Source organism: Podarcis bocagei, assembly GCF_964188305.1.
Source record: "Podarcis bocagei genome assembly, chromosome: 7".
NCBI lineage: Eukaryota > Metazoa > Chordata > Lepidosauria > Squamata > Lacertidae > Podarcis > Podarcis bocagei.
In genome coordinates, this window is record NC_138132.1 from 63,859,159 (window position 1) to 63,865,184 (window position 6,026).

Here is a 6,026-nt window from a genome sequence, read left to right on the forward strand (position 1 = left end):
GGTGGGCACGGCACTATCAAGCCTCTCTCTCTCTTGCGCACGCCAACTGCATATTTCCTCTGCGTAAAAGCTCTCCAACTAAACCTCGTGTATTAGGACATGAAAGGGATGTTTTAGAGCTGAAAGCCCCCAGCATACTCTTTGATCTCCCTCCTGATTTAGAAAGTGGCGAGGAGACGGGAGGAAGGAGGGAAGGCAAATAAATATGTTCAGAGTCAGAGAGCTGCTTGACCTGGTGCTAATAAGTTCCGGTGTGTGTTTTCGAAGAGTGGGGGATCCAAGTGTGGCTCCAATTTGGAAGAGGCCCTAGAAGTCATCTAGTCCACCCCATTTGCAATGACAGTGGGGCTTATAAATCATTGATTGATTGATTGATTGATTGATTGATTGATTGATTTGAAGCATTTGTGGCCCACTCTTCCACCAGAAAGGCTCCCAAGGTGGCTTATGTACTGTCAATCAGAACAAGACAATCCCCGACCCTCAGACTCACTATAAAACTAACAACAACATGACACACAAGGAGAAAGGGATGGGGAGGGAAGAGGAAAATAACAATCACAATTCAGGAAGCGGTTTCTACACAGTTATTCCTATAATGACCAGCTGGCACAGTTCCGGGGCAGGGGGTACTTGATGGCGCTGGGCCTCCACCAGCAAAGCTGATGCAATGAGCCTCCTGATTCCCACCTCTCCCACCATAGAGGCAGCCTGATGGGGTGGCTGCTCCCAGACGATGGCTGAGGGATGGGGAGGCCTAATGGCCACATCAGACCTGATAGAGTGAGCTGTGCTTTGCAGCTCTCCCACTGAGGTGGTCTGATTTGTACAAAATAAATTTGTACAAATGGCCACCTAGCCTCCACTCAAATACCTCCAGTGAACACCCCAAGGCATTCTGCTCCTGCCTTGAGGACATGGGTGGGAAACCTCAGACTCAGGGCAAAATGCGGCCCTATGGGCTCCTCATTTTGGTCCTCAGGGCCTTCCACTCTTCTCAGTCCATGCCCCTCACCAGCCCAACTTTGCATCCTTGCATGTATTTGCCTGACTGGGACAGGTCCTGGAACAGATACTTACTCTTGCTTGCCTAGGTGGAGGATGGATTGTGAATTCACGTAGAAACTAGCCGGCTGGACAAAGCTAATATTTGCATTCTTGCTCTGTCCAGTTTTTCCTCTGGCTACTACTGGGTGGTGTCCCCCAAGGGGAAAGAGACATTGATCTGAAAACCATTGCCCACCCTTAACTGTTATTACTCTTAATGACATTTCTGCCCCACCTTTTTCTCCAAGAAGCTCAGGGTGGCGTATGTGGTTCCCTCCCTCATCTAAGCCTTACATCAACCCTGTGAGGTAGGTTAGTCTGAGAGAGAGACAGGGTCAGGCGCAAGGTGACCCAGGGAGCTTCGTGGCCACATAGTGGGAATTTGAACTCTGGCCTCTCCCGGGTCCTCTTCCAGCACTCTAACCCTCTGCACCACACAGGGCCCACCTGCATTAGGAGGTTTCTCCTACCGTTTAGCTGAAATCTGCTTCCCTGCAAAGGGACATTGAGAACATCTAGGGAACCCAGAGCAAAAACACATCATTCCCCCAAAGTATTGGTACACATCATCCCAGTCTCTGTGCAGTGAGAGACTCCAGGGGTTCCAGTCACTCCATCCCCTCGATCATTTTGGTTGCTCTTTTCCAAACCTTTTTCCGCTCTACAATATCTTTCTTTCAGGTGAGGCAGTCAGATCATCATGGCTGATGGGTGCTGGGGTCCAACAACGTCTGGAACTGCCCCCAGTCAAAGCACTTGTCTTGTGGGATTGTTTATATAATTTAGCAGAGTTTAAACGATCCCCTGATTGAGTTTATGCAGCGACAAGCAGGTTGCTAACTCATTTGAGTCCTATCAATAATTATACCTTTCTGGTTGATAATCCCTATCTGTCCCTCTTAAAGAAAACACACATGAATCTGAATCATATTACCATAAACTACTTTACTATCAGATTCATTCAGGTTTACAGAGGTGTTCCTGAAGGCAGGCTTAGGTTACATAACAGATAAACTATATACTAGATTGAAATATACTCAGAGTTGAGAGTGGATTTCATGCTCTTTCTTCAGCTCATAGTGGTGAGGAGGAATGGAAGTTCCCCCAGAATGTCTGCTTTATATACATTATTTACACAATGAGCCCCACATGATTGGCTAATTCCGGGATTCTCCTGTAGGCCAATCAGGTTGCGGATTCACTTCCACCTGGAGCTGGATTGGGTGGCTCCTGTGGGCCAATCAGACTGCTGCATTCTGGATCCTATTGTTCTAGGACCAACCAGACTGCTGCATTCTGAATCCTATTGTTCTAGGACCAATCAGACTGCTGCATTTTGAATCCTATTCAACTCAGTACATAACATAGATAGTAGTGAGTCATGAGAAGACTGCATCCGAGCAGTTACCAGTTAATACTCCTTGCAGAAACCGACCAACCGACCAACTGACAAAACTGCCTGCCACATAGAGGCAGTTAGTCCTCTCTCAGAATGTTGGACTTGACTGACAGCTTTATATCCCACATGTCAAAAGGTCCTTGCCCCTGTCTTCACAACCTCAAATCCTTAGCAAATCTGTGGGAATGTGGCCCCATCTGCATTGCACGTTTAAACCAGCATCATAACACTTCAAAGAGTCATGTCTTCCCCCAAAGAATCCTGGGAACTGTGTTTTGTTAAGGATGCTGGGAGTTGCTAAGAGACTAGCGTTCCCCTCACAGAGCTGCACTTTTCGGAGTTCTCTGTATAGAGAGGTTGATTCTTGTACCACTCTGGGAACTGTAGCTGTGGGAGGGGAATGAGGGAGGGGCTTCTAACAACTCTCAGCACTCTGAACAAACAAGAGTTCCCAAAATCCTTCCGGGATACAATGACTGTTGAAAGCAATATGATCCTGCTTTAAATGCCTAGTGCAAATGTGGCTTTTTTTCCTATTGACTGCAGCTTTCAAACTCTTTATTCAAGTGTCGTCCTACTAATCTCAGGGAAATTTGCTTCTAAATAAACTTGCATAAGATTGAACTGTAAGATCTTTATGTTCCAACAAGTTTGTATTTTTTTAAAAAAATGCATTTCAGGGGTGGGGGAATGATGTTTGCTTATGCTAAGCTGCCACTGCATTTTATGTCAAGCATTTCTATTTTAAAAGAGAGAAATCATTTCTAAATGGTTCTTCTCATTGTTCAACACTTTGAGTGCTGAATTAATTGGAAAGAAGAATATACATTGTACAGATGAATAGGAGACATACATCCAAATTGCACTGTTTAGTTCCCCCTGCCCTTAACAAGGATTTTATAATGGTTTTAATTGCAACATTTTCTATCTTCTCTGTTGTATTGTATCGCTGTGTGTTTTATTTTGCAACTCACCATGGGGCTGGCAAGGATGAGGGGTGGGGTGAAAATCTTTTTAAATATATAAATAAAATGCATCATGGAGAGACATCCTGCCTGAATTCTCAGGAACAGTCAAACTTGTTAATATTATTCACGTTGTACCATTCAAATGATAGGTTAAGGTAAAGGGACCCCTGACCATTAGGTCCAGTCGTGACCGACTCTGGGGTTGCGGCGCTTATCTCGCTTTATTGGCCGAAGGAGCCGGTGTACAGCTGGTGTACATGTGGCCAGCATGACTAAGCCACTTCTGGCGAACCAGAGCAGCACACGGAAATGCCGTTTACCTTCCCGCTGGAGTGGTACCTATTTATCTACTTGCACTTTGACGTGCTTTCGAACTGCTAGGTTGGCAGGAGCAGGGACCAAGCAACGGGAGCTCACCCCGTCGCAGGGATTCGAACTGCCGACCTTCTGATCAGCAAGCCCTAGGCTCTGTGGTTTAACCCAGTGTTTCCCAACCTTTTTTGGGCAAAGGCACACTTGTTTCATGAAAAAAATCTCGAGGCAAGCCACGCCCCCTCCAGCCAGCCGATTGGCTGGCCAGGAGGCGTGGCCGGATGGGATTCCCCTGCTCTCGCGGGGGCTGAGATGGGATTCCCCGCTCACGTGGGGGCGGATGGGATTCCCCGCTCACGTGGGGAAGGGCGTGATGCCCGCAACCCCACCTCCTGGGGCAGGCCCAGTAGCGAGCGGATGCGCAGGCCAAGTAGCGAGCGGCGATGGGATGTGGGAGCTCGCTCGCTCCCCGCCCCGTGTGTGATCGCTGCCGCCGCCCCGCCTCTCACCGCCCGACTCGCCCGCCTCCACGGAACACAAGGCAAAGTTCCACGGCACACTACTGTGCCGCGGAACACCGGTTGGGAAACACTGGTTTAATCCACAGCGCCACCTGTGTCCCTCTATTCAAATGATACAAATGCAGAATTTCCAGATAAACCCTGCATAAAAGCCAGTGTGGTGTGATGGATAGAGTATTGCACTAGGACCTACTTGGCCATGAAGCTCACTAGATGTGACCTTAAGCAAGTCACTGCCTCTCATCCTAGCCTACCTCAGAGGGTTGTTGTTGTGGGGATTAAATAAGGAGCACTGGAACCTTGAGCACTTTGGGGAGAAAGGGGTGGTGTAAAAGCAATATATATAGAGAAACCACAATGCACAAAGGAACACGTCTGAGTGTGTTTGTGGGGCATTGCAAATCGCCGTGTTATTTTGCACTGTTTTCAATGAATTTCCCGATCGTGTGCCAACTTCAGTGTAGTACCACTTAATGACTAAAGCAATTTCAAGGTAGATCTATTGGTGCTCTTTAAACAGGTGGCAGGGAAAGAGTCAGAGTAAGAATTGAGAAGTTGAAACTTGGGATTTCTGGCCAGCTCATGCCAGCTCCCCTGTGGCTGTTCACATCACATGAGACATTTAGCAGCCTTCGTTGGGGGGCCTCCTTTGTGTCCATTTTAATGGGGATCTGCTTAAAATCAATCAGTTGTCAGATGCAGTATTCTCCTTAATGGCTTCCTGCATGGTGGAGTCAGAAAAGCCATCGCAGCGTGTTGTCAATGAAAGCATGTTTGTGACACGCCAAGGGCTTCCCTTTGGTTTTGTCAGATCTCACCAGTGAACAGAGTTAAATACTGTCACTTCGGATACCTCAGGACCTTGGTGGCACTCCCAGGATGCAAGACGAAGCATTTATCTTTCTGAGTTGCTCTTCTTGACTGCTTCCTTTCCCAGTGCTGTAATTTCTTCTCCACAGTTGGTCCTGCCTCAGATAGGTGAGCAGGCAAACATAAGAAGAGTCTGCTCAGTCAGGCCAAACAGGTCCCATCTTGCCCAGCGTCCTGTTCTCGCAATAGCCAACCAGATGCTGAAATTGGAAACCCACAACAGGATTCGAGCTCCAGTGCATTCTGCCCTCCTGCGGTTTCCAGCAAATGGGATTCAGAAGCATTGATGCCCCTGACCATTGAGGCAGAGCATAACCATTGTGGTTAGTTACCATGACTAGAGATGATTCCCCCCTCCCCCATGAAGATGGTGAGGACCTCTGGTAAGCAACATCCTGTAAACAAAGGCTTCAGGTCTGTCCTAATCTTGCTGAATAAAGCCTGAAGGAGCGAGGACAGTCAACATCAATGAATCCTGCACCACCAAATAACCCAGAATGTAGTGGTCCATTCATACCCTGCCTGTTTCATTTTATAATAATAATAAGAATTTATTATTTATTACCCCCCCCCCAATCTGGCTGGTTTTCCCCAGCCACTCTGGGCGGCTTCCAACAAAATATTAAAATACAATAATCTATTAAACATTAAAAGCTTCCCTAAACAAGGCTGCCTTCAGATGTCTTCTAAAAGTCTGGTAGTTGTTTTTCTCTTTGACATCTGGTGGGAGGGCGTTCCATAGGGCGAGTGCCACTACCGAGAAGGCCCTCTGCCTGGTTCCCTGTAGCTTTGCTTCTCGCAGGGAGGGAACCGCCAGAAGGCCCTCGCCGCTGGACCTCAGTGTCCGGGCAGAACGATGGGGGTGGAGACGCTTCTTCAGGTATACTGGGCCAGGGTCATTTAGGGCTT

The 6,026-nt window shown here is 47.7% G+C and overlaps 1 long non-coding RNA gene across 1 annotated transcript; it reads right to left on the reverse strand.

Moving 5' to 3' along the window:
- Positions 1-1,972: 1,972 nt before the first annotated feature.
- Positions 1,973-2,844, reverse strand: LOC308592168. The gene is made up of 2 exons (XR_014010405.1): positions 2,412-2,844; positions 1,973-2,068 (listed from the first exon to the last, which is right to left on the reverse strand). It is a non-coding gene; the product is annotated as an uncharacterized lncRNA (long non-coding RNA).
- Positions 2,845-6,026: the final 3,182 nt, after the last annotated feature.